This window comes from Hirundo rustica, chromosome 8 (genome assembly GCF_015227805.2).
Source record: "Hirundo rustica isolate bHirRus1 chromosome 8, bHirRus1.pri.v3, whole genome shotgun sequence".
NCBI lineage: Eukaryota > Metazoa > Chordata > Aves > Passeriformes > Hirundinidae > Hirundo > Hirundo rustica.
The window spans coordinates 3,750,161-3,777,790 of NC_053457.1; the positions used below are offsets into that span (position 1 = coordinate 3,750,161).

Consider the following 27,630-nt stretch of genomic DNA (forward strand, 5'->3'; position numbering starts at 1 on the left):
CTGAGCACAGGATTTGGCTGCAGCCCCAGCAGCACTTTCCCATTTTATGGAAGATTTAGTTCAATTTTCCACCCTATTTTCTGTTAATTTTTAGCGAAAATATGTTGCTTTGTTCAGGTCAAATTTGCAAATACATTTGTGGAGCTCAGTTTTTCTCTTTCCTGCCAATGTAGTGTTTTTGCACCTTTCATAAATCATCTGGTGAACTGTTGAAGCTGCAAGAGGCTGTTTGGCGTTTACAAAGCTAATGGAAAACTTGAGTGAAGGATGCTTTGCAGGAAGTGGCCTCTCGAAAAGGGAAGTAGTGCAAAAGCCAGTTATGTTTTCCTTGTTCACACACTTGTTTGGAAGAGATTATAAATCCCTCGCATCTGTGCAGGTGCAGCCTTCAGACTCCCAGCTCCGTATTTCAAAAAGGGAGCAGAGCACAGCAGGGAATTCGCTCCCCCTCCAATTCCAATCCACTATTTTGGTTTCTTCAGGGAACTTGTGTGTCTTTCAAAAGCCACAGTTTGGTGACTGAGTGTCAAAGTTTAGCCACAGAAACGTTCATGATAAAAAGGGGAAGGCAAAGCCACTGCAAAACGAAGTGTGAAAGCATTGGGATGGGGTGGTGGGAATGGAGGGATGCTGAGGGGGTCAGAGGTGAATCACAATCTGATCCTGTTCAAAGTGAAGGTGTGTGTTCCCTGACTGCAGTTCTCAGGATTGGGCTGTTGCTTCCGGGGGTGGGGGGGAAAGCCGTGGAATTCCAGGAAAGCCGTGGAATTCCAGGAAAGCCGTGGAATTCCAGGAAAGCCATGCAATTCTGGCCAAGTGCCCGCTGCAGAATAGCCAATAGGACTTTGCTGGGTTCCAGATCACATGCTGAGAGTGCGTGGACAGGTTTGCCTGTCCCAAAGGGGTTTTTCAGAGCCTTGGCTGTCAGACAGCTCTCCAAAGCTAACTCTGAAAGGATATCTTTTTTAATATGGAATTTCTGCCTGTATACCCATCAAAGCTTGGTAAATGACCAACGCTTACCATTTGTTTACCTGCACGGGGGGATTGTTGCAGCAATGCCTGGAAGAAGCAAGATTAAAAAGCAATTACTGTAGCTTAGCAAGGGTGTGTTGTCCAGAAAATACCTTTTCCAAGTTAAATTCCTTCTCCAAGTTGATGTCTTCGAGGCCAAGACAGAGGGTAAAAAACTTTCAGCACGCGAAACAAATTTCTGTTGTGAACTATGGGAACCTTTGAAAGTTGACATAACTTCTGTAGCTGGAAGTTTCAATTTATTTAATTTATTTTGCTTCCTTAGGGCTCAGCTGTACTTGTTTTGTTGAGTTAGTTTATTTGTGGACACATTGTGCTGTTCTTCCTCAGGATGACCTCTGAACTCTAGCAAGTCATCTGCCACTTGTTAATGTTGGTGTTAAGCCTGCTTAAAATCTCTTCCTGAGATTTAGAGGTCTTTTGCATCAGACTGGGGATATATGGGTGGTTAACACGGAGCAATCGCTACTCTTATAGCTGCTTTCTAATTAAGCACACACCTGATTGTCACAGGTGTCATCTTGTAACTTTACATGCAGCAAATGAGTAAACTGCAAACCCAGCTTGAATTCCTTGCTCTCAGTGCACTTGCGTGCAGGTGGCTCGTTTATTCTTTCTTTGCATTGCCCAGAAGAATCTCTTTTCTCAGGAGACTCGAGTCAGTGTCAGGAGAAAAATGTTCCTGCTGAGTTTGATGGGTGAGGCAGCTGAGGGCGAAGCCTCACCGGGAGTTTGAGGTCTGTGGTCCCTCCCTGGGGACGATGTCCTGGCAGGAACTTTGCTGCTCGCCTGCTGTGTTTTACAGCCACGAGGGAATAAAACACTCCCAGCACATGCAGAACAGATCCCCTGCCTCTGGACACCCAGGGAACAGGCTGTGTGGAATTTGGGAGCAGGCTGCACCCCAGCCTGCAGACTCTGCAGACCCACCCTGGAATTCAGTGCTCCCAGAGAGCGAGTGTGGATTGGTGTCCTGTGCCAAAACCTGCATGTGCTGCCTCCAGCTCGCTCCTGCTTCCCTCTGATGGCTGTGGCACCAACAGGATGGGAAAAAGCAACACACAGGACAATTTCAGTGTGAGAGGAGAAATGCTGCCTCACTTCAGCTGCACTTAACCCCTGGCTTGAAGTGGCTACAAGAGGTTTGTGAGACGTGCTTGATATGTTTAAGAAATAAGAAGCTTTGCTGTGAGAGAGGGGAGGAAGGAACTGCAGCAGAGCTTCAGGCTGGTGAAGGCACTCCTAGGTGTGCATCCCTTCCTTGTTGCTGTCTGAGGTGAAAATGGGCTCTCCAGCAAGAGGAGCTGCCTCAGGAGGAGGTGTGCTTGGTGTGGCCAGTTTGCTGATTTTTCCCTAGCTTTGCTTTCCTGCCTTATGGAGGACTTGCTGCCCCGGTCTCGCTGTGGAACTCTCTTGCTCTGATACACACCTGTGGTGTACTGGGTTAGGTTACTCCCTTTGCTTCAAGTAACTTGGAAAAGAGTTTCGCTTACTTCTGGGTTCTCATGCCAGAGATTTCCTTGCTCAGCCACCACTCAGGAGTCACCTGCTAGATATTCCTCCCCCTTACCTGACCCAGCTTGTTCAATCCTGTTCTTTCCCTGTGAAGCAAGAGACAAAGAAGTAGCATTTGCTGTAGTTTGCAAGGCTCACAGTTGCATTTAGGTTGGAAAATAACTCCCAGACCATGGATTCCAAGCTGTGCCCCATCCCCACCTTTGTCACCAGCCCAGAGCATTGAATGACCTGCCTGGGCAGCCCCTGCCCGTGCTTTCCAGGAAGAAGTTCCTGCTGATGTCCAACCTGACCCCCCCCCCCCCCCGGCACAGGTTGTAGGATGGTGACAGGCTCTGTAAGCAGCTTGTGCCTGCTGGCAAGCCACATGAGAAGGTGACATCCATGTGCCAGTACAAATCTTGGCTCCAGAAATACTCAGTGTGAGGTGAAGGTGTAGCTGTTTTAACAAAACATCGAGTGGAAATGTCTCATTCTTGGTGCTCCCAAGTTAGCTTGCAGCTGTTGTGCCTGTGCCTATCGTTTCTTTCCATCCTGCATCAGGAGTTATGACCTAAAAATAAACTGTGTTGTGCAGAGGAGTGGGAGGTGAGACAGCACCACTGATTTCAGGTTTTATTGCTCTGTGTGTGTGCCCTGTGCTGAGGGACTTTCTGCTGGTCAGGGAACTCCATCTGGGGCTGGGTGGTGCTGGCTGTCATCACCCAACTGGGACTGAGCTAATGCTCTGCTGCTCTCTGGCCTGCTGTTGATCCGGACACTAAATTAAACAAAAAACAAAAACAAACAAATGAAAAAAAAACCCCGGGATAAGACAAAAAGGTTGTTACAGTTTCCCTGAGGTGAGGATAACCCTCGTAAATCTCTGAAAGGGAAGGGAACAGATTTATTTGCTGTGCTGCCATGCTCTGCAGTGGCTTGGAAAGGTCTCAGGTGAGATGGCCATAAACTGCTTTGTCACCAATTGGAACCACTTAAAGGGCGCTGCAGTGGGCTTTTCTCTGCCTGTGGTGGACTGATGACTTCACTGGACTAACTGGGACAGTTGTGTCATTTCACTGGTGTTTGCAGAAGAAGTGGAGTGGGCAGTGAGACAAAAGGTCGCTTTTGTATTCCAACCTCTCTGTCTACTTTAGTGTTGACATTAAATTCATCAGTACAGGGCAGCTTTTCCTTGTTGCTCTTTGTGCTTTGGCAGCAAGGACTGAAATCTCTGTTTCAGCTGGCAGCAGGCCTCAGCTCTGGTGCCTCTTGTATGATGAATGTGTTTCAGAATTAGGCATCCTCTTCCCACAGGTTTGGAAAGTGTGTCTTTGGACAAAGAGGGTGAGGGATCTCCTTTTTAAAGGTGATGGGGCCTTGTGAAACCTGGTGGTGCTATATGAACCTTTTGGTGTATGACAAGCCTGCCCTTCTGCCCCTCCAGTGCTCTCAGAGGTGTAGGACAGTTCTTTCCCCTCCTTTTTAAATTTCCCTTAAACTAAGCCTTGAGGATCTTGTGTGGCTCACGGATTTTGTGGTCTGTACCTCAGGAAGTGCTGCAGTTGGGTTGATGCGTTGCATTTAGGCAAACCAGCTAATTTTGGCACGTAGCATGCCTGGTGTAACTACTTTTCTCCCAGGTGTAAGAAAAAAAAAAAAAGGGGAAATAAAGTCTGGTTTAAAATTAGACCGGGCAAATTCCAGCTTGGAAGACATAGGAGTAAGTGAAGATCCGTGTGGGTTTCTTTTTTTTCTGTTTATACTTGGTTAATTCTGCTTTTGCAGTAGAAAGAGATTAAGTCCATTGATTAATTAGGCCGTTTATGGATGTAAGGAACTTCTGCAGAACCAGCTGGTGGTTGGGAGTTCCCTGGCAGGGGTGAACAACGAAACCATATCCCAAGAGAAACGTGGACCTGGAGCTCTGGGATAGTGAGCCTGTAGAGATAGATAAGGAGACAGCAGAGGACAATGCACTAATTGATAACTGCTCCAGAACCAGTAGAGTGGGAGATAACTGTCCCCTGCCCTCTGCAAAAGAATTCCCCAGGCTCAGTAGCCTGGCCTTGGCAAGAGGTCCAGCACATTTTATTTCCTCTGCTGAAACAGGGATTGTGTCTACAGCAGCCTTTAAATGGGAAGAGCTTTAAGCTGGAAAACGAGTGGCTGCTTTGTTCCTTTTAGGCAATAACATTCTTAATATTCCTGTCTTCCAGTCCTGTTCCCCTGGGATAACTGGGATGAGCTGAATTGTGACTGTTTGACTGTCGTGCCTTTGCCTCTGGTGACCACTGTGGTCAATTCCTCTTGTCTTAAACAGCAGCCTTGCTGAGTGCTTGGGCCCAAGTTGTATTTTAAGGTGGGCATGACTGTTTTAAGACTGGAGGACAGCAGGTGATCTGCAGGCCGGCTGGATTTCACTCCTGCCAGGGAAATTGTGGGCCAGGCTGCAGGGAAATTCCCTTTATTTTGACAGTGGTTTTCTGGAGCTGCTTACTGGGGAAGACTCTGTAAGTGTTGGGTTTCCCTGCTGCACCCTCAGGTTTTTCCTACTGCTTGATCAATTATCTGCTCTGAAAAAAGCGAGCAAGACAGAAATGACGGCCTTGCTTCATCCTCAGCCTTGCTGTAACAACCCTTTGCAGTCCATTACTAAGAGATTACGCTTTCTCTTTGTAGCTTTGCTTTAGCAAAATAGTCTTTCCTAGCTGGAAAGCCTTAAGGAAAAAGTTTGTGGCAGTATCTGTAGGAGTTGCAGCTCTTTGCTGTGCAAATGCCGAAATCTACATCTTGCTTTAACGTTTCTCAGAGCTAAAATATTTTTGGATAAACAAAGCGTTTCACATACTGTTTAAAGTGCTTACAGGCAACCTTTACCCCCCGAGTGGAATGCAGCCATCGGGAAGAGTGCAGTGGGAACAAGGGCTTCTAACAGAGTTGATGGCCAGGAGTGGGATGGAGTGGGGCAATTGTTGTATCTAAATGTTAATTTTGATTGGCATATCACATTCCAAGCCATTTATTGTATGAAAAATTACTGGCACCCAGAACCAGATTATTTTTTATTTATGGAACAGTCTGCAGGCAGTTTTTCTCCCCCAGACTTCCACTGGATATTGCTGGGTAAGTAAGTAGGAGCAGCTAGAAATGTGCTGGAAAATTGTAGTGTGGCACCTTAGGAATCATGGAGGAACCTACTGAGATAAAGTCTGCTTTGCTTCCAGAGGAGACGCACGTTTCTGGTATTTGTTATTTTACAGTGAAGAAGTTCCAAAGTCTCTCCTACGTGTTACTGCAGAGGGGAAGAGTTTTTTCCAGCCTGGTATCTGTGAGTGAGCAAACCCTCACATGGGAGGCAGAAACAAGGGTTTCTTTGCACCCCCTGTGACTGGGAGAGGTGGGATGCGGCAGGACCTGGAATCCCAAGGAGTGGGCAGTGGCACGTAGACTCCTCTCTGTAGGGATGTGTCCCACTCCTTGCCAGAGACGGTTGTGGATACAAAGAGTTTCAGTGGCATCAAATTGCAGGGAGTGGAGGGAAGCTGAGCAGCTTTTGAGATGAGAGATTCCCAAAAGGTTCCTAAATCCATGCTCAGGAGGCTCCTGGAGCTGAAAGCAGCCAAAGCCTCAGGCAGAGCCTTGTCTGGTATGGGACAGTTTAGCTGCTCTTAAATGTTGATTTAACTGCTACAGCTGAGCAGCTTTAAGGGTTAGGGTTCGGGTAGTGGTTTATTGCTTCTTCTCTGTGTTTTTGCTTGTTTGGGGTTTTTCTGTTGTATGAGGCTGTAAAGGAAATAAAACCGCTAAAGATGGGGTGACTGACTTTTGAGGGTTGTAATAGTGGAAGGCAAAACCCTGCCTTTTCATTGAGTGTTGGCAGCACCGAAGAGAATCTGCAAAAAGTCATCTCTGGTCTTGGGTGTGCTGATTCCTTCCCAGAGGTGCCATGGGGGCTATACTTTGCCTTTTCCCATTTTTCAGCCTTTCTTTGATGGAGTTTTCCTGGGCAGGAAGGTGAATTGCAAGGGTTAAAATGGGATAGCTGCCCATGCGCTGCATGCCTGAAGTTTGCTGGTCTGATATCAGTGCAATTACAGTGCAAATCTTCACTTTAGATGAGACCCACGTATGGATGGAATGATACTTTAAGAGCTCAGAGAAGCCTCCTTTATAAATTTAAGTGCCAGCAGCACATTTTTTATACTCAGGAGATCTTTCGACTGCTGCAGTAACTTGAGGGAAGCTGCTCAGGCATATTGTGAGGTATTTGCCACTTGAGCAGAATGCGTTTAGGTGTGTGTTTTCCCACTTCAGTGGAGCTCTCAGGGTGCTTCATGGGGCAGGTTCTTTTTAGCTGTCCTGAGAAGTATCCCCGTGCCTCCCTGCCCAGGAGAACCAGAGCATCCTTGTGGAGTTGTGGACTTGGCCGTGCTCCTCGTGTCCTTGGAGCGAGAGCTCAGTGCCTGTGGTGACGCAGGCGGCTGACAAAGGAGACATTCAGTCACCAGCTCAGGATCGTGTTTCCCCTGAGTCTGGACTAATGCTCTTAACCCTGCTGGGGCTGGAAGAACAGCCAGCAGGTCTGGGCCGGTGCCCTGCTCCTTTGCTGTAGTCTCTGCAGGCTGTAAATGACTCTCTCTGTGCTCTGCCCGTCTTCCCTTTGGGATCTGCAGGGAAGCACCAGCAGCCATCCTGGTCTCTCTCCTCCTTCCCAGGCCGTCACACCACTGCTCTGCAGAAGTCATGTTCCACCTAGTGAAGTCTCATCCTCATAGAAGTTGTTCTGATGTTAAAAACTTAGAAATCTTACGGTTTCTCAACTCTCTGATCCACAAAGACCTTTTTTTCTGAAGCAGTTATTGCGATTTCCGTCTTTGCAACGGCTGAGTCTCATTTATTACCTGGTAAAAGGTGGGATACATCTGAGGTCCTGTTGTTTCAGGGCACTTGCAAAATGGGAAGAGCTAAATTTAAACTGCTGTGGCTGGTTTCTGAATCAGTGGATAACTTGACAGGGAGGCTTTTGGCTGTGAAGTCATGGATTTAAGTACATTGGGAATTCTGACATACTCCACAGGTCAAGGTAAACCATTTCTGTCTCCATCTCTTTAGCAGGACTGTGTAGGCCAAGCCCTTCATGGAGTCTTCAGCTTTCATCCCATCCTCCTGCAAAACCAGAATAGGTCACTGGAAAATGGCTCATGAGATGCCAAAACCCAGTTTGGTTGGTAAAATTAAGCAGTATAATAAGCAATACAAAGTGGTTCTTGTTGGTGATGGACAACAGGAAACTTCTTGGATGTCACTGCAGTCCATAACTCTGGTCATTCCCTGAATTCCTTATCCCTAACATGTCTAAATGATCTGACCCTGGATTTTTATCTTGATGGGTCTTGCTGTGAGCACCCTGACGAGGCCTCAGCTGTGAGTGGTTGCCGTGAGTTTCATGTTATTAATGTTTTCTGACCTAGTCATAACTTGCTTTCTTAAAATTAACCAATCTTTGCTTTTTCTCTTTGAAGTATTTTTGGATGAATCTGGGGAATTCTAGCATCTCACCCTTTGGGGACAGTTGAAAATGTCACTGTGTACCAAGTCACTTCTCAGTGTCCAGGCATCCATGTAGGGCCAAGATTTCTGTGTGTCTCTGGGGCACTTGGCTCCTTAAGGGGTGAGAAGAGTCCCAGCAGCACCGGGGCCATGTTTGTGGAGAGGAATGTGCCTTGGAAGGTGTTTTTTGGACACATGAGCAACAATAAGGTGGGGGAGGAGGTCTGGAAACAGGAATTATTATTTTGGAAGCAGGGAAAGAGTCTCCTGCTGCAGAGATTGGGTGTATTCAGGTCACCATGATACTGCAAGAACTGAAAAAAAAAAGTAATCCCATGAACAAATCCTACTAACTCACATAATTATGTTGCTGTTGATTGTAGTAACAAATTTTTTCCACTTTTTGGGACACCAGGAGTGAGTTTACATTGTGCTGGCAGGTCTCCTGCCAGCTTTCCATGCCCAAAAGATGGAAGGGATGTTTCTGGGCTGCCTCCCTGACTTCATCACTGCGCTATTTAGTGGTTCCCTAGTGCAGATCTGTCTACTTAAACCAAATGAGGATCATTCCTTTCCTTTCACATTGCCATTAGCTGGATGATTTTATTGTCTCTGCAGGAAGAGAGCAGAGACAAGCAACTGTAGATTAGGAGCAATTTGCAAAATAGTTCCATGATTAGCACGCCCGTGGAGATGTTTTTCTGTGTAAGGGCTGCACCACAAATTTTACTGGCTCCCTACACTTGAAGAATTAACTGTGAGGAGGATTAAAATGACATCTTAGACATCAGCTACACGTCCTCTCAAAATCCCTTACGTTGTCTCTAAATCAATTAATTTGATTTCTTCAATCCACAAGCAAACTGGGTTGGTGAACTTGTGTGAGGTTGAATTTCTCTTGAGTATTTTAAAGTGTACTTTAAGAGTAAAATGTTGCAAAAGAAAGCAGTGAAATATGGAAATACCCCGTGCCAGGGTATGAAACAAAGATGCTGCTCTAGTCTCCTTCTCCAAGCAGCAGTCTTTTAATCCAGCCCTCACAGACATTCCTGTTCCTTGCTGGTTAAATGGACTAAGAAAGTGAGACAAGAGCCTGCTCTTGCTCCTTTTGCCATGGTGTTGCTTGTGTGGATGTGGGAAGTGGGAAGGAAAAGACACAGAAAATCCTCAACTCCAAAAGCTTCGCTGATGAACAGCACAAGGAGTTCTGTAAAGTCTCCAAAAGTGGCCCTCAGCGCTCAGACATGGCCACTTAACTCTTCGAAATCCTGGTTTGCTTATAATTCCACATGGTAGCATTCACCTGGAAAACATCTAAGTATTAATAGGAGAAATCACGTGCTCTGTCTGGGAATCCTGCAGGTCTCCACTGGCTGTAACATCTCCAGGTGCTCCCACTCTGAGCCTGCTGCAGGCTGTGCTGGGGACAGTGTCAGACCAGGTGCTGGAAAATGGGGAATATTCTGGGAATAAGCCAGCACTTACCACTGGAGGTGTTTGTGTCCTGTTGCCTGGTGGTTCTGAGCCGCGTTGCGCCGCGGAGAACAAGGCTGGCGGTAACTTCGCTCATTAATCTTCACAGCATCGAAACCTCCCGAATTTCTTCTCAGCTGGTGCTGCTGCACGCAGGAAACGCTGTGGCTGTCAGAGCAAGGGGTGGCACAGCCAGAGCTGAGCATTGTCACGTTCCATGCTGAAACAGCAGCGGGCTGCTCTCGGCATCGCTCCGCAGCCCCGGCAACCGAACCCTTTCCACAGGGATGCTGAGTTTAGGGAAACAGGCCCTGAACCCGCAGCTCATCCCCCAACAGAGCAGCAGCCAGTGCTCTGCAAGCAGAAGGGTCTCCCTCAGGGGAAGGAGGAGTTTGGCATACGGGCTCACTGCTTTGAGGAAGATAGACCTTCTGTTTTCTGAGAAGTGTATTAGCAATGTTAGAGCTCAGCAGGAACCCTTTCCACAGGGATGCTGAGTTTAGGGAAACAGGCCCTGAACCCGCAGCTCATCCCCCAACAGAGCAGCAGCCAGTGCTCTGCAAGCAGAAGGGTCTCCCTCAGGGGAAGGAGGAGTTTGGCATACGGGCTCACTGCTTTGAGGAAGATAGACCTTCTGTTTTCTGAGAAGTGTATTAGCAATGTTAGAGCTCAGCAGGTAACACGAGGAAGTGCTGCGTGTGCCACAGGACAGACAGGAAAGAGCTCTAATCAAACCTTGCCTCTCAGTCCTGCAGTCAGCATAGCTGCTAGCACCCAAAGTGTCGCTGTGAATCGCTCCTCCTGTCTTTTCACCAGCCCAGAAATAACTCTGAAAGTGGCAGGAAATGTGTCCTTGCAGGCTCCGTGTGCCCTGTGCTGGAGAGGGAGAGGCTGCAGCTGGGAGGGAGCATCTCGGGATCCTCCTGGTGCTCAGAGCAAGTGCTGCTGATTCACAACTCACTCATCAAAAATGTGTGTTTATGTCTGAGCACCGGTTTGTGTTCTGGGATCCATGGGAACTATCATGCCTGGAAAAGGGGGCACGCAGGGCGTGGAGCTTTCCCTGGCCTGGCTTCCTCCTGGGTCAGGCTCTCCGTGCTGGCACAGCTTTTGGGGGCTCAGGAAACCACAGATAAGCGAGTGTGATAAGTTTGGGAGGGCTGCTCTTGCGAGATAATGGACAGTTACTGATGGAAACGGCCTTCTTGGGATGGGTGGCGTCTCTCATGATTCTACAGCAGGCAGGGCAGGAGGCTGGCAAGGCTTGCCCTGGCTTTTCCATGGCTCTGTCCCGATGGACAAAAGCCGTTTGACTTCCAGCCTGTGGCACAGAAGAATCCTCTGGCCTGCAGGTGGGGGTGCCAGGTGTTTTTCCCCCCCTTCCTCCCCAACTTGTATTGGAGTGGAAATGTATGAATTGCAGTTTTCTAACTAATATGAATGGAGCAGGGAGACCTCTGGTTCTTCTTTATCTGAGAGTGAAAGCTGAACTGGAAGAGCCCTACGGAGCACAGGGCTGGTTTCTGTTCCGAATCTCCACCCTGGTTTTGTCTCCCTTGGAGGCTGGAGGGATGGGATGAAGAATGAGTTTGCTTCCCAGGGCAGGATGAGTGATTTGTGTGCTGCTGCTGCCTCTCTTTGGCTGTGCAAGAGGTGGGCACAGGGATGGGGAGAAACCTCCCCTATGTGCTGCCACCTGAGGATTTTGGCTGCGACCATTTCGAGTTTGCCTCTCTTTGGTTCTTCCTCTCTCTCCTAAATGATCCTGGTTATCTTGGAGACAATGAGAAAAGGCTTCCAGCCTTGCTCCTTCGCTTCCCCTCATCACGCCTTGTGTGATGCCGAGTTCAGAGCCAGCGTCACTTCAGCAGCTCCCTTCAAAGAAAACATGGAGGTTTATTTCTTTACTTGGAGCTCCATGTTGTGATGTGTATCCCACGAGTTTTCTGGATTGCTCTTGTAGTTAAGAAAAGGTGCTCTGGGTGTAGGGGGGTGGTCAGCAGCTCGTTTCTGGCAGCGGGAAATCCGCATTGTTCTGGGGATGGTGGTCTCCTCCAAACCTCATCTAGGCTAGTTTGGACATAAGGATATTCTCTCTTTCTGAGTCCTGTGGGAAATACTGTTTTTAAAATGCAGCTGCTCCATCCCTGGCAGTGTCCAAGGCCAGGTTGGACAGGGCTTGGAGCAGCCTGGGCTAGTGGAAGGTGTCCCTGCCCAGGGCAGGGGTGGAATGAAATGAGCTTTGAGGTCCCTTCCAACCCAAACCATTCAGTGTTAGCGTGGCCTTTCCTGTATATCCCAGCTCTTGTTAGACCTTGAGGCCATCTTCACACTATAACAACTCCTGATGCTTTAGTGAAGGCTTGCTTGTTAGCTCTGCCTCTTATATGTCCTTATTTTTATTTGTTTGGTGTTTTGTTAACAGTGACTCTCATGACTACGTGAGAAGCTGCCAGCAGCAGGTCTGAATTTCGACTCTCCTATTCAAAATGAGCTTCTAACCTGATGCGTCGAGTGCTCTGGCTAGAAAAGCCATTTCAGGTAGGCCAGTGCATCTTGCATTTTGCATTTTCAAGCATTTGGGGTGGTCTGTTAATTCAGTACCTTGTTTACTGTGACCTGAATTGGGGCAGGTTCTTGTTTAGGACACTTTGGATATTTCACAAACTGTCTTAACTCCGGTATTAAGTTGTAAAATCGTAGACAGCTGAAAGATCCCTTAGATCAGTTCCTTCTGCCTGCTTCCAGGGAAGGAAGACTAAGAGCAAAACTTGAAGATGCAGATTGTGGATAAATGCTCCCAAACCCTGCTTTTAAGGAAATCTTTGCCCTTCTGCATTGGAAACTGGAGTGATATATTGTGTAGACAGCCAGAATGGGAGCTGGAGCACATGTGTTCTGTTCCCTGCTCGGGCTTTGACATAGATACATCACCGGCAAAGAGAGAATAAATGGGGTGTGTGCCCTTTATTGCTGCTTGTAGTTGTGTTTTTGTCTTTCAGTAACCCTTTGAAGCTGTGTGAGGATTTGCTGAAAGTCATCTCATAAGATTTCCATGCTGGAGAGCTCCTTGACTGATTGAAGAGCTAGAGGGGAGGTGTAGTGAGAATCAGAAAATAAAAGTGGAGTTTTGGGTGTAAAGATTCTGAGAAAGAGTGTTTTGAAAGCTGTTACTTGTTTGTGTGCAGCCCTGATATCCAGCACCTTGAGTGAACCTAGTCTCTCCTGCCTCTCGTTCCTGGTTGGGAAAACTTTTGCCTGTTTCCCAGAAATGTTCTGGAGTATTAGAGAGCCTTAACTGGTTGATTGTGAGAGGCTGTGGTGGGAGACAGAGCAGAAAAGCAGCTTTAAGTGGTGATTCTTCCAAATCCAGCTGAATTCTCTCTGCAGGTGCCCTGAGCACATTTGTCTTTGGAAAATTTGGGTTTAGCCTCTCTCCTGTGGCTGTCCCAATGCTCCATCTCTCTGGAGGCTCTCAAAGGCTGTATAATTAAGATATTCAGTGGCTTTTTCACAGAAGCTGTAAGAAATACTACCAGAAATCCTGAGAAAAATGCTGTGACTAAACACCAAGGCTGCTGAAATTGAGGGAAATGATTTTTTTGCGTGTCACAGGTCAGGTGAATTATGAGCAGGTTTTGGCAGTTGTTGCTCTCTGAAAGCTGCCTCTGTGTCCCAGCTGTTCTGGGCAAACTGTGATATATATATTAAGGCTTGTTTACAGCAGTTGTGAAAAATTCGTGCTTTCCCCACCCTTCTTCAAGTACATCAGTATTGGGAGCAGGAGACACTTGGAGCAGACACCCGAAGCTCCTGTCACTGTATTGATTCAGCGTCTGTTTGCTCTGCATCCGAAACACAACCGTGATGAATAATGCAGGAATCTATTACTTAAAGTTTAATGCAGCTTTAATCGGGCTTGAACATCAACAGGTGCAGTGCAGGAGGCTGCTCTGCAGCTAAATGGAAAAGACTCAGACCAGGTGTTTGTTGGGTTGTTCCCTTTGCCCAGGGCAGGGCCCATCCCCTGGGCTGGCCCTGCTGAGGGACCCTGAGGGCTGTGTCCAGTTCTGGGCCCCTAGTCCAGGAAGGACTTGGAGGGACTGGAGCGTGTCCAGGGCAGGGAACGGAGCTGGGAAGGGGCTGGAGCCCCAGGAGCGGCTGAGGGAGCTGGGAAAGGGGCTCAGCCTGGAGAAAAGGAGGCTCAGGGGGAACCTTGTGGCTCTGCACAAGTCCCTGACAGGAGGGGACAGCCAGGGGGGGTCGGGCTCTGCTGCCAGGGAACAGGGACAGGACAAGGGGAAACGGCCTCAGGCTGGGCCAGGGGAGGCTCAGGTTGGACATGGGCAGGAATTTCTCCATGGAAAGGGTGCTCAGGCCTTGGCAGTGGCTGCCCAGGGAGGTTTGCAGTGCCCATGGCTGGAGGTGTCCAAGGAAGGGCTGGAGGTGGCACTGAGTGCTCTGGACTGGGGACAAGGTGGGCATGGGGCACAGCTGGGACTGCATGGGCTGGGAGAGATTTTCCAGCCGAAAAGATTCTGTGATTCTGTAGCACAGCTTGTCTTCTATGTGCAGATATTCACTTGCAGGTGCCTTGGTGCCTGTGACCTCTGTTTTTTCCTGTATTTATCTCAGTCTGTGACAACACAGGTTCTGTACTGGTGGGGTCAGAGAGCACGTGGATGACTGTGCTGTGATCCAGGGATCTCACAGTGGAATATCAAGGCACTGCTGTCTCTTCAATGGCTTTTTTTTCTTCTCTGTACGAGTATTATTTTTTTAAACAAAGGAAAAACATCCCTTTCGTCAATTGTTCCCTTTACAGAACTTGAGCCTTAAAATAATCCAGGAAGCCTTTTGTTATATAAATATACTCATCCTCCAGCTTGACACGGAATGTACTTCACAGAGTTCTTGCTGAATTCTGTTTTAAACCTGAATTTCAGTGGCTATGAAGGAGAAACCCTGGGCTCAGAGAGCAAAGTAAAGACGGATTGCTGTGTAATCACAGTGTAGCAGGGACCATTTAAAGCAGTGGAAAGCAGGGGTTTATCCCTGGAACTCAGTTTCTGTGTCTCAGTGATTTTTGTTTCAGCTTGTTACAACCAGGTATGCTCATACCTACCAAATTTAGCTCCATGGGAAGTGCAGTCTTGAAAATATTCCTGTTTAAGTTGTTTGCTGAGGAATAGAATTGTGTGTGAATACAGCAGGGGCTTGGAATGGTTAACAGTAAATTCCAGTGGAGAACACTCAGCAGTGGGATCTCCCAGTTAAGTGAGCAACAGTTAGTGAGAGCAGATGTTTAAATACGGAATGAGCAAAACATCACCACCAAAAAAATCCCACAAACTCAAAAATCCATCAACCACAAAAGCTCACCACCCTGTGAATTTCAATTTCAGTGGTTACTGCTTTCTGAATGTTGTCTTGCACACGTAAAAGCACCGTGGGGGAACTCTATGAATTGCGTAAAGTTTTTCCATGTCCTCTGTAGGCCACACTTTCATTGTGACCTTGGCTCTTCAGGTGACACCTTTGGTTTGTTTTGCCGCAAGCCCGAGGCTGAAGCTGCTAACTGAGGAGGTTGGACTCAGTGGTCTTGGAGGTCTTTTCCAACCTAAATGGTTTGATGATTCCTCTCAACTTTTTCCAGATGCATTCATCAAAACTGGCCCAAAGGAGTGGGGATGTTAAGAGGATGCTGCAGGATGTGCCTGGGTGGTTTTGGTACAAGCACTGAGTCCGCAGGTTGCGTTCTAAGAGCAAGAAGAGGGAAGGGTGAGTCCATGCAATCCCCCAGGAGTGCCTGAATCCAGTCCCGTGTGCTGCTGCCTCCTCCCCCGGTCATGGCGTGATAGTGCACCAGGAAAAGAGGGAAGACTCCAAGGAAAATAACGTAGAATCGTGGAATGTTTTGGGTTGGAAGGGATCTTAAAGCCCACCTCATCCCACCCCCTGCCATGGGCAGGGACACCTTCCACTATCCCAGGCTGCCAGGGATACTGCCAGGGATCCAGGGGCAGCCACAGCCTCTCCAGGCAATGGCATCTTTGGCACTTATGCAAAACTAAAGGTTTAATGGAATTTTGGAGCAAAGATTTGATATACCCTGTGTTAAATTTGTTGGATCAATCAAATTGGGTAGATTTTCTAGCTGTTTATTCCATGGCTTGGCTTGTTCTGCGTGCTGTGGATAATTTCCTTCTTGTCTCCTAATTTATTTGCCTTCAGATATGTAGCTGCTCCCATGTTTCCTGAAAAATGGAAAGGATGTGCTAGCAGGAAACGGCTGCAGTTAATGAAAATAGGCTGTACCTGCTGATGATTAATCCTTAATCCGAAGAGGGAACGTTCCCTCTCCAGTTTTGTGGCCTGAATTAGCATCTGACTGTTCCTTTGTCCTGAGGCTGGCTCTGAATGACTCTGGGATTGACTCACGGCTTAGGGCCCCCAGTAATAGGATTTCCTGTGAGGGTGTGTCACCAGTCCTTGCACAGGTTCAAAGGGAAAATGGGTTTTCCCTCCTGTGTTGCATCCTCTGGACTTGTGCCCCTTGGCTTGGCTCCTTTTTCTCCCTGCCTCTCGAACCCGCGAGGTTTCAGCTGGGATTTGACGGCTGCTGCCATCCCAGCTCCTTTCAAGTGCCTCATCATCCACCCAAGGCATGTGGGGACGGGGCAGGCCTCATTCTCCTTGGGTTGAAGAGTGAACATAAATACGTGTAGTGCTTCTCTGAAAGGCTTTCAAGTGCAGCACCACTCTTCTGTAGCTCCTTTTGCTTCCTTTGAAGGCTGAGCAGCCGGCGCTGAACTCAGGGCTGCAGTGCGTGACTGCTCCCTTAGACAGCAGTTAAAACATCAGCTATTACGCTGACGTGCAAATGTTATTTTGTGCTGAACTCATGCTGGAAATAGTTCAAAATGTCTTGTTTATTTGGATTCATGAGGGGCACGCTGTCTGGCTGAGCTCTAATCTTGTTGTGCTCCCTGCTTTCTTTGCAATCAGCAGAGCTGTATTCGAACCATGCTGAGAGATTTAAGGTAGCTCTTGGTCTGCACCCCAGGAGCCACAGACTGAGGACAGCCCCCCTGGGTTTGTGCCTTTTGGGGAGCTGGGTTATTAATGAGTTGTTTTCCCCCAGCCTCTGTTCTTAGATGGCTGGAACAGGCTCTGTTCCTGTGTTGAATTAAACCCTCTGCCCTGTGCTCAGGTGAGAGCCCAGCTGCAGAGCTGCCCCAGCCCTGGGAACCAGCACAGGAGGGACCTGGAGCTGCTGGAGAGAGTCCAGGGGAGGCACCAGGGTGATCAGAGGGATGGAGCAGCTCTGCTGGGAGGAAAGGCTGGGAGAGCTGGCATTGGTCAGCCTGGAGAGGAGAAGCTTTGGGGTGACCCAACTGTGGCCTTCCAGTGCCTGAAGGAGCTGACAAGAAAGGTGGAGAGACTCTTTCCAAGGGATGGAGTGACAAGAGGAAATTCCTTCCCAGTGCCAGGGGTCAGGGAAGGAATTGTTCCCTGTGAGGGTGGGCAGGCCCTGGCACAGGGTGCCCAGAGCAGCTGTGGCTGCCCCTGGATCCCTGGCAGTGCCCAAGGCCAGGTTGGACATTGGGGCTTGGAGCAGGCTGGAATGTTGGAAGGTGTCCCTGCCCATTCCAGGGGGTGGAATGAGATGGGCTTTGAGGTCCTTCCAACCCAAACCTTTCTGTGATTCTTTTGAATATCTCTTACTGGATAAGCACTGACTCATTTGTTCATTATTTTAATGACAGATGCACTTGTTTAGAATGACTTCACTTTTTTGCAGTTTTATTGTTTAGCAGATAATATAATTATTGGGATTCTTGGACAAGATGCTTTGTTTCAGTTCACTCCTTAAATGTTTTTCTGCGTGTTTGCAAGATGCATGAAAACAAAAAGGTTTTTTTCCTGGCCTGTGCTGCCCTGCCTCTGCTGTCCCCATTCCCAGTGAGGAGTTGAAAGGCTGTCAGGAACCGTTTTGACAGATTTTCGTGTACTACTTAAGAAGACAAGAAGTTACATCTCACATATTTTGCTGTGCAGGGATAAATACACAGCAAAGGGCGGATGAAATATTTGGTATGAATATGCTGAGGGATTTTGTAATCTGGACACAGGATGTCTGCTATGTCACCAGAGTCCTGTTTGACTGTCGCAGCTGTTCAAATCATGCGTGCAGCTCAGCTTCATCCAGGCAGGTTTAAATATCCTCCTGTCCCGAGCACGCTCCCACCTCCAGGCTCCTCCCTGCCCTTCCCTGCGTTGTGGAGCATCCTCGCAGCCATCTCCAGACACTGACACGTCACTAAATTCCCCAGGCTTTGCTGAGTTTCTTGGAAAGCTGACACAGCCTGGGGAGCCCCGTGAGCTGTGCGTGGCACATCCAGCAAGGCGGAAAGGTGAGGGACAGGCTTTGCACAAAGGCTGTGTCATTATTAGGATATGTTCATGCGGTGGCTTCAGGCGTTTTGTGGGTACTGGTGCTGATCCAGATGGGCTGAGGCAGCGCTTTGTGTCTGCCTCTGCCCCAGGTCCTGGTGCTCTGTGCCAGCAGGAGTGCCCTGCCCTAGTGCTGCTTCCCAAATTCAGGGGCAGCACGCAGCCTGCTCTTGATGTTTTGTTATGATTTCCCCGCCTGTGTTTTGGTCTCTGTGAAGCTTCTCAGGGAAGGCAGCTGAATACCAAGACACTGTCTCCAGCTCTGCAGTTTTGCTGATCTGTTTGAAGTCCCCAGACAGTTGATCAGGCAAACTTGCTGCTAAACGGATGATCTAATTCCCAGTGAATGCTGTGATCACAAGCATTACCCTACATCACAGAAACGATTTGAAAACCAGTGCGTACTCCTCAAGCTGTCAGTTGTCTTTCAGCACCCTCATTGTGCTCTTTCATCTTTAAATGCTTGTGCTGAAGCTCAAATAAACTTACCTGTCAGCAGCTGCAGGGATGTATCTTCTGTCTCCAGCTCCTTTGTAGCTGTAGCTGGGAGTTTAAAAGCTGTGTACAGAAGAGATAAAGCAAGGAGCTCTCTTGTAGCTGCTGTTTCTCAAAATGATTTTTCTTATACTCCAGTGATACTCATCCCGAGGTTGTGTTGGTGCTTTGTGAGGGTTGCTCAAAGCCCGCACATGAGTTCTGTGCTCAGAATCCCTGAGGACATGGGCAGGGCAGGGAGGTGTCCCTGTACAGTGGGAAAATGGGTGAAGAGCTGGTCTGGAGAGAGGTGACTTCCTGGAAAAAGAGTGGAACGGAGCACCCAACAGCCTGACTGCCTGAAGAGTAGCCCCCAGCAGAGGAATGCTGTTTGGCAGCCCACAGATATGTGGTTTGAATTTTACAAGGGAGAACTCTTTTGAAACCTGAAATTCATAGACTCATAAAATCATTAGGGTTGGAAAGAACCTCTGGGATCATCCAGTCCCAGCTGTGCCCGATGCCCACCTTGTCCCCAGCCCAGAGCACTCAGTGCCACCTCCAGCCCTTCCTTGGACACCTCCAGCCATGGGCACTGCAAACCTCCCTGGGCAGCCCCTGCCAAGGCCTGAGCACCCTTTCAGTGAAGCAATTCCTCTTGAAATTCCATGTGGAATATCCAAGAAAGTCTGGTTTTGGTGGACCTGTTTATTCTCTTTCTTCTCAAGGTGGGGTTCTAGATGGTCATTTCCGTGAAAGGCCAGTTCTCATCACAAATCCGTCCTCTCTGTTCCAGCATCCAAACCCATGCAGTCGGAGTACCTGACGAATTACCCCAAGGAACAGCTTCATTTTTACACCACAACCTTGCAAAAACCGAGTCTAAAAACTTAGATAAGTAAGCTTAATAAAACAGCAAGTTTTTGCTTGCGTCCTTCTGCTTCTTGCTTGTGCAAGAGGCACCATCCTTGTAAAAGTCAAGCTAAATCTGAAGCTCGTTCTCTGTTTGTCTGTAAAATGATGAAAACCCACCCATTTTTTCCATGTTGATGCATTGGTTGTTTAGTTTGATCTGTAGAATTCTGATACTCAGCCAGGGTCTGCTTCACTGTGGTAATTTGAGGTGGAGGCAAATGGACGCTTCAAAGCAATCCTGTGTTGTCATCCTCTGAGTTTGAGGTGCTGAAAACAGGCAAAAAAAAAAATAAAATTCTGTGTCCCAGCAGGAGTTTGAGGCTACAGCTCTGCCCCTGGGTATACTGTGAATAACAATGACACGGAACTGTGGGGACTGTTTGCACACAAAAAGAGGAAACCCAGGTGTGTTGAGCAGGAATAAGGTGTGTGCTGCAAGGTCACTGAGGCTGGAGAGCAGCAATTGGTTACTAATAAAAAACCAGGTCATTTTCTGTGCACCGCCTTAGGGGTCACTTTGCTGGTGCTGCATGAGGAAATAATAAATATAGGTGACCTCGGTATGTTGTATGTATTTATTTGATTTTATTTCACCAAAAACCATCTTCAGATGTGTGGAGGGGGCACATGCACAGCCAGGGATATAGTGAATTCCTTGCTCTGCTGCTCTGGTTTAAGAAAAGTTTTGGCAGCATCTGTTTTGAGATATTGAGAGGTTACTGCATTTTGCAGGCTCTTTCCTGTCTCTGAAGCCTAATGCTTGTTTCCCGCAACACTGGCAGAATGCAAAAACATTATTAGTTTTGGGGTTTGTTCTGCTCTTGGGAGGCTTTTTTTTTCTGAATTCAGAGGTTTTTCACTGCAAATAGCTGCAAAGTTAAAGTAGTGAATGAATACATACTATTAGTGAAGGAGTAGATAACGGAACAAGCTGCTGTAAACATAATTTTGAAAATCCCCCTTTTCTCCATGATTTTCCATGTCCTGAATCCTTCATCTCCAAAAAGAAAAAGGTTCAGCAAAGGATGATGAAAGTGATCAAAGGCATGGAGCAGCTGTTGTATAAAAGGAGATAAATAATCTTTGTCTCTTTAGCATGGAGCAGAAATGATTGTGAGGGGAAGAAGCGAGGAGAGGAATGTTATACAGATCGGGAGTTTTGCACCTTCCAGAGAAGATGCCGATACCCAGGCCTTCCTCACCCAAAAAAAACCAAGGCAGCAATGACCTTATAAAAGGGAAAGCTTTTCTTTTGGTGGTGCACAGTTATGCTGTGGTATTCCTGTTGGCCAGGATGTTGCTGGAAGGTGAGAGGTTCAAAGGAGGCTGAATAAACTCCATCCTGTTAAAAGCTATTAAAGACAGTGTCTCCTGGCTCAGGGAAGCAGTGTTTGGAGGGATCCCAGGATGGCTGAGGCTGAGGGAGCCCAGCGGGCACCCGGTGCCCCCTCCGTGCTCCAGCAGGGCCATCCCAGAGCCCAGGGCACAGCACTGTGCGCACACAGCTCTGCAGCAGCCGCAGGGAGGAGCCCCCCCAGGCCGTGTGGACAATGTGCTCAGGGCCGGGCAGCGCCCAGGGAAGAAGCTGTGCCTCCCGTGCCGGGGCAATCACTGGGCTCAGGCCCTGCCCGTGGCTGCGGTGCCATTGCCGGGCCCCCGCGGCAGAGCCTGGGCCCTGCTGGGAGCCCTCCCTGCACACAGGGACACCCAGGGCTCGGGGCCCCTCTCGCCTGGGGCTCCTCTCCAGGCTGAACAGCCCCAGCTCCCTCAGCCTTTCCCGGGCACCCGCATGCTCCGGGCCCTTCCTCGGCTGCGCAGCCTCCGCTGGCCCCGCTCCAGGAGCTCCCTGGCCCCGCTGTGCTGAGGAGCCCGAGCTGGACACAGCGCTCCAGAGGTGCCTCCGGGGCTGGCCACAGGGGCACCATCGCTCCCTGCCCTGCTGCCAGTGCTCCTCCTGCTGCCCCCAGCGTCCCCTTGGCCTCCTTGGCCCCAGGACACTCTGCTGCCCCAGGGACAGCTCGGTGTCCCCCAGGACCCCCAGGACACTCTGCTGCCCCAGGGACAGCTCGGTGTCCCCCAGGACCCCCAGGACACTCTGCTGCCCCAGGGACAGCTCGGTGTCCCCCAGGACCCCCAGGACACTCTGCTGCCCCAGGGACAGCTCGGTGTCCCCCAGGTGTTTCCCTGCAGAACTGCTCCAGCAGGTCTCCCCCAGCCTGTGCTGGTTTCTGGGGTTGTTCCTGCCCAGGTGCAGGACCTGCATTCCTCTTGTTGAAAAAGGTATCACTGTCTGTGTTAAACTTTTTGTAGAAATGTGAAACTTCCTTTTTTAAACAGGTCAGAAATAACACACAGCTGTTGTGTAGCTGTGTAACACAGGGGCTACAACCTGGAGTAGCAGATGAAACGTGGGATTTCTTGGCTTCCATACCATTTCCTACTTTCGGTAGGTAATGGGAAACAGGCAAGGAATAACAAGTGGTTCAGGTGATAAAAAGCTGGTGTTTAGGAGCAGATGATAGCAGCAGTTGTCTCGGCTGATTGGGCTGTGTTCCTTTCCCAAAATCCTGCAGTCTGGAGCATGCTGGGAGCCAGGTGGGTTGGGGTGGCAGTGTGCCAGCTGCTGCCGGGGTAATGCTCAGGTTACCCCAGTGCACTGGAGACAGATGGGCCCCAGCACTTCCCTGCACGCTCGATTCCCAGCCTGACGCAATGTTTGGGTAGAGCTGGAACGCTGGGATTGCACCTTCACCCAGGGAGGGCGAAGGTTCCTTATGCTGCACGCTGCTTTTTACTACACACACGGGGGTTGCTTGGCTGCCATATGGAAGGACTGAATTTCCCTGGAGATTTTGACGTTCAGCAGCGTGTGGGTGTTAGGAGGCTTTGGGAGGTGGAGGAGGATGAAGCTGGAATAATGTCCTTTGAATCAGAGCTGTTTTGATCTGCAAAGAAAGAAACTGGCTGCTGTGAAAGGAGGGAGAAATCCTCAAACACTGGACTACTCTAGGATTTTGTGTAGAGAAGAAAGACTGGGAGCAGGAGCTGTTTAAGAATTGATCCTGCTCTGAGTGGGGTGGAAACCCAAGTGTGAGTGAGCCTGTGTGGGCACACTGACACGCTGCACACACATGCTCAACAGCAATACTTTGAAAATGGAAAGGAACTCTTGGTTCAGTGGGCTCCAGCCCAAGGCATGGGCTTGGTGACCTGTGTGATTACTTGGAGAGTAAATTCCAAGTGATTTATCCCTCCTCTGATCTCTCTTGAGCTCTGACTGCTCGTGTCTGTTGCTGTCAAGTGGCTGCTTCTGTATTTATGAGAGAGGTGGAAACTACTGACCTGTTTGCCTCCTCTGAAAGGCAAGTGATAGTTCTCTCTGAGATGGCAAGGGTGGCATTTCTGCACGTGCTTGGACTGAATTTACTGTGGGGAACTGAAAAGTGTAGATGGTGACGGCTGCTGGAAGGGATAGCATGTATTTATTTACTGCTCAGCCGCAATAGATTTATAGGCAGATAGTTTGGTTTATAGATAAATATTGTTGCCTCTATTTCTGTAGCTATAAGCAGTAGATTTAAAAGCCTAAACTTTGCTATAATCTAGGGACCTTTTTACATTTTTTTCCCCCTATCCCATCTGCCGAGTTCTTCACTGGTGGCTGAGGTGTCACGTGGCGCCAGGAGAGCCAAGTGACGCATCCCGGTATCCCATGGTAACTCTCCTTTTCCTTCGTTTTTAGCTCGTTTGCCTTGCTCCCAGATAGAATAACCTGCCTGTGCGATTGGATTGGCTCTGCTCACTCACAGGTGAAGGTGAGGTTGCAGAGGTTTCACCCCTGAAGACGGTTTGCACTCGGTAACCCAGATTGCCCTCTGAAAGGGAAACAAAGAACACAACAAAACACGAGGCAGCAACCCTGCTCCAAACCAACACCAGCCCCCACCAAGCCCAGAAATCTCTAAGTTCCCCACCCAAACTCCTCAACATGCAGAAAGCATCGGTGGGAGTTTACCCTTTGTTTGCCATTCAGGATATTGAAGCTTATCTGAGAAGTTTCTGCAAACCACACGTAGATACTCTGCGAGTGAGGCGCAGTTCTCACCAAAGCTAAATTTGCAATTTGGGTCTTCCAGTTCACACAGGGTTTGCTGCTGGAAACTTGTTAGGTGAGGCTTGTGCTTCCCCCCCCCCCCCTTTCTGTGGTTGCTGTATGCAGTTACTGCCTGCATTTTTGTTAGAAATATCCTACTTATCCCCCAAGAAAAGCTCATGGTTTTGCATTCAGACATGCTGGTTTTTTTTAGAATTCCGATTATTTTTTTTGAAAAACAGATCATTTAATTATAGAATCATAAAATGGCTTGGGTTGGGAGGGACCTTAAAGCCCATTCAGTCCCACCCCCTGGAATGGGCAGGGACACCTTCAGCTATCCCAGGCTGCTCCAAGCCCTGTCCAACCTGTCCTTGGGCACTGCCAGGGATCCAGGGGCAGCCACAGCTGCTCTGGGCACCCTGTGCCAGGGCCTGCCCACCCTCCCAGGGAACAATTAATTGAAAGCCATTTTCTCCTCTGTGTCTGTATATCCACTGTAACTTCATTGCATTAAACCAGCCATGGTATGACTCGCTCACCCTGAAACTCGAGGCTGCAAATGGAGTAGCTCCTCACCGGGTGTAAACAGTGAGTAGAGCCCTTGCAGTGAGGGACTTCAACCCTGTTCTTGCATCCTGTTTCCAAACTCTTCTGTGCCTGTTTTCTGTGTGCACTGAAGCACAGCTAAAGCAATGTGTGTCTGGTTTAACTCTGCCCTGCCAATTGGATTTCTGCTTTAGGGCACAGCTTTCACAAACCCAATTTATCCTCAGGGAGGAAGAGGAAAAAACTGGTTTTGTTCTCACATAGTCTGCGTGTGCTGGAGGAGTCGGTGGTGAAGTTTTTCAGCGTGGCAGGATTTGCATTTGCCGTTGCCACAGCTACAAGCGAGCTCACAACGTTTCAGTCCCTCAGCCAGAGAGGAGCAGTTCTCAGAGTGAAGGCACCAGCGCGCCCAGATGACTCATTCTGGTGTGTCCAAGGGCTGGGGAATCACTTCTTGAATGGGAGAGGATGCCGTGCTGTGCGGGGGAGGAGGCAGGAGATGTAGTCTGAGCAGTTTGGGGCTGCCTGGATTTGGGGCACGAGCTGGGTGATGTGTGCTGGGTGCTGGGAACAGGCTGCTGAGCTGTCGCCTGATGCACAGCATCCCTGCAGGCACCTGGATGTTGGGAAGTATCCCAGGACTTCTCTGATGTGCTTCCTCTGGCTTTGCTCCAAGCAGGTATTTAGTACAAATCTCTCTTCTTAACGGGACTGAATTTCCTTCTGTTCCATTTCAGTTCCAGGCAGTCCATCGTGCTGCCCAGGGTTTGCATGGGGACTGCTGCTGCCTGGGTAAATCCAAACAATAGCCTGCTTGTGGCAGCTGAAAGTGGTGCTGGAAAAAAAATCCCTCTTCTGTAATCGCAGGAAAAAAACCAAGCCTGTCTGCAGCAGGAAGCAGCAAGGCTCTATTAACTTATACTATTAATTTTTTTCCCTGCATCTTCTGCACAGTCCATGATGATTCAGGCATAAATTGCTTTGGAAAAGTCCTTGGCCTGTTATTTAGTTGCTGATTGTTTGCATGGCAGGGGGTTGGGTGGTTAAGGTCTCTTCCAACCCAAACCATTTCACGATCCTGCAGTTTGGGGGGATGTCAGAGGATGGTTATCCTGTATCCAGAGATTTGCCACTGGAGCCATTGTAAGTAAGTGTGGAATATTTAATAAGGAGATTCATCTAGGTAAGATTTAAAAACTTTGAGCTGTCTTGCTGTCAGGTGTCTTCTTTTTCCCATGGGAAGCCTGGCTGGCTGGTGCCTTTCATCTCCAGTATCGCCTGCTGCTCTTGTTACCAGTGTTTCATGAGCTGCCTGCAATGGCCTTTTCCTGCTGATTCTTACCCTTGGAATGGTTAACAAGAAGCTATTTCCTCTGTGTTATCATATGCAAAGTACTGCTGTGACACTGCTAAAAAGTCAGACCTGTTGCGTGAGGTGGAAGTTGCAGGGACAGAAAAGCTGGAGATGGGAGAGAACTGTGATGTATTAGCCAGCTCAGTTAGTCCAGGGACCTGAAACTAAAGGCAGGAACTGAATCAGAAGTGTTGTGGGCCACCTTTTCCCCCAACAAACAGTTGTAACTTGTCTGGTAACTGTAACTGTCACTTCACTGGTGTCCTGTCTATTGACCTGGGCTCATTTAAAGATTTCATTATTGCGCTCGGTTGGTGCTGTTGAAGTTTTGAATGTCTGTGTTTGAAAGTGCTTTTGTATTGATGATGTGCTTAAGGTTTCCTTGCTGTTTTGGAGGCCTTTTTCTGCTATGCTTTCTTATTTTTGGAGGTAGGGGTGTGTAGGCTTATGGATTAAAAAAAAAAACAGAGGGGGAGAACCTCCAAACGAAGCCCGACTGTGACCTCAGGAATCAAGCTGCAGCTCTGACACAGAGAGAGGACAGGGGTTTAGGGCAGCACAGATACAAAGTGAGATCTCCAGAGGATGTCTTTGGATGGGCAGGAGGGATGATAACCCCCAGAGAACAGTGCCTTTTCTAATCTGTAGGTCGAGGGCAGGAACATCTCCAGGCTCCACTTTGCCTTCGTGTGTGCCCTGGAATAGACTTGGAATGGAGGAATTCAGCTGGTGTTTGACAAGGAAAGGCCAGGTCCCTTAGCAGGTGGAACCAAACAAGCAGCAGATCAAACTGAGGGTCCACTGGCCACCCAAGGTATAGGAAAGTGCATTTTTCAGCTTATGGGAGTCCCATCAGTGTGTGGTGAGCTTGTAGGGTGAACGGGGAAGCTAAACATCTAAATTACGGATTTGTTACTTGGATTGATGATAATCTGGAAGAAGACTGTAGGCTATAATACAGCCAGGAGTGCCAGAATTGTGAGACACAGGAATACTACTTCTCACTGCTTTTTTTTGGACGAGGCTGGCCAAGGAATAAAGGGCAGAATTACTGGGGAAAGCCTTTTGGCACCAGCACCGTGCTGTCTGCATGTGAAGTTTATCCCTGCAGGCAGCTGCTCGCCCCAGGAACTGGCCCATTTTGGCTTTTGTTGTTTGATTGTTTGTTTCTTCTTCTCTTAGTAACTCTCCAAAACACACTGCAGGGTGTCTGGTTGCACCTAAGGGATTACCTCTGTGGGCAGGAGAATAAAGAACTGCTGTCCTGGAGATCTGCATTTGTGCTCCTGCCTGGAGATTTTGGGCTAGATGTGGTCCCTGTGCCACTGTGATGAGCCTCTGCAGGTGACACCAGCTGCACAGAGTCTGGCCTGAGCTGCTGCTCTCACTCTTGTCCACAAGGATTTTGTGGTCTGTTCCCCTGGCAGAAGCCAAAGGATTGGGTCTGGGCACAAAAATTATTGTGGAACCGTGACAGTGTGTCTGGTTTGGAAGCATAAAGGTGCAATTAAAACTTGAGAGGAGTGTTTTGAACACTTGCGGAGAGTTTGGATGGATGAAGGAGCTCTGCAGGATCCTGCAGAGCCTGGGGAAGTGCTTACCCAGAGTGTATTGACACAAGGTATTCCTGTGTTCCTTGAGTTCCTTTCACCGTGAAAAGGCAAATTAAAAAGGGGTTTCTGCTGCCCAGTGGGTTCTGGTGAGGTATTTATATTGGACAGTATTGTTTCCCATGGGAATCCATGTCCCTTCCTTTCTAAGAGGCTTGTTTTGATCTGACATCGTGGTGGGATTTAATGCTTCCAGTACAAGAAATTAAAATAGAAATGTCCCTCTTACCCCTAAATCTCAGAATGACTTTTGAACCAGCACAGTCAGGAGAGAATCCCTATGTGGATTATTTGCTCTCTTGGGTTTTGATCTTGTTCTTTTATTGGCCCTAAAAATGTCCAGAGGTTAAAATTAGTATAATAAACATTTACACGGGAATTTTCTACAGACAGTTTTCATTTAGCACTGAAAGCCCTTGAAAGCCTGGTCCATTTTGGGATGCTGAAGACAAAGTGAGTGTTTTCCTGTTTTATTTTAGAGCTGCATGATGGATGTGGAAGCTTGAATTTTCCTTTATTCAGTAGTGTACCAAAAGCAGTCTTCTGCTGTGTAAACAAAGGGTCACATTCATATCAGCAGGAGCAACTAAGCAAGGGCAGTGACTTAGAGGGGGAATATCTTG

General features: G+C 48.5%; 1 protein-coding gene across 2 annotated transcripts in view; it reads left to right on the forward strand.

Annotated features, from left to right (window-relative positions):
- SGMS1 (sphingomyelin synthase 1) overlaps positions 1-27,630 on the forward strand; it is an 88,638-nt gene that overhangs the window by 12,431 nt on the left and 48,577 nt on the right. The window contains exons 2-3 of one of the 2 annotated variants that reach the window (XM_040071184.2): positions 11,981-12,096; positions 15,212-15,336. The gene's annotated coding sequence lies outside the window, so the exon portion shown is untranslated. The remainder of the gene's footprint in view (positions 1-11,980; positions 12,097-15,211; positions 15,337-27,630) is intronic. The other variant, XM_040071185.2, reaches the window with a different exon arrangement.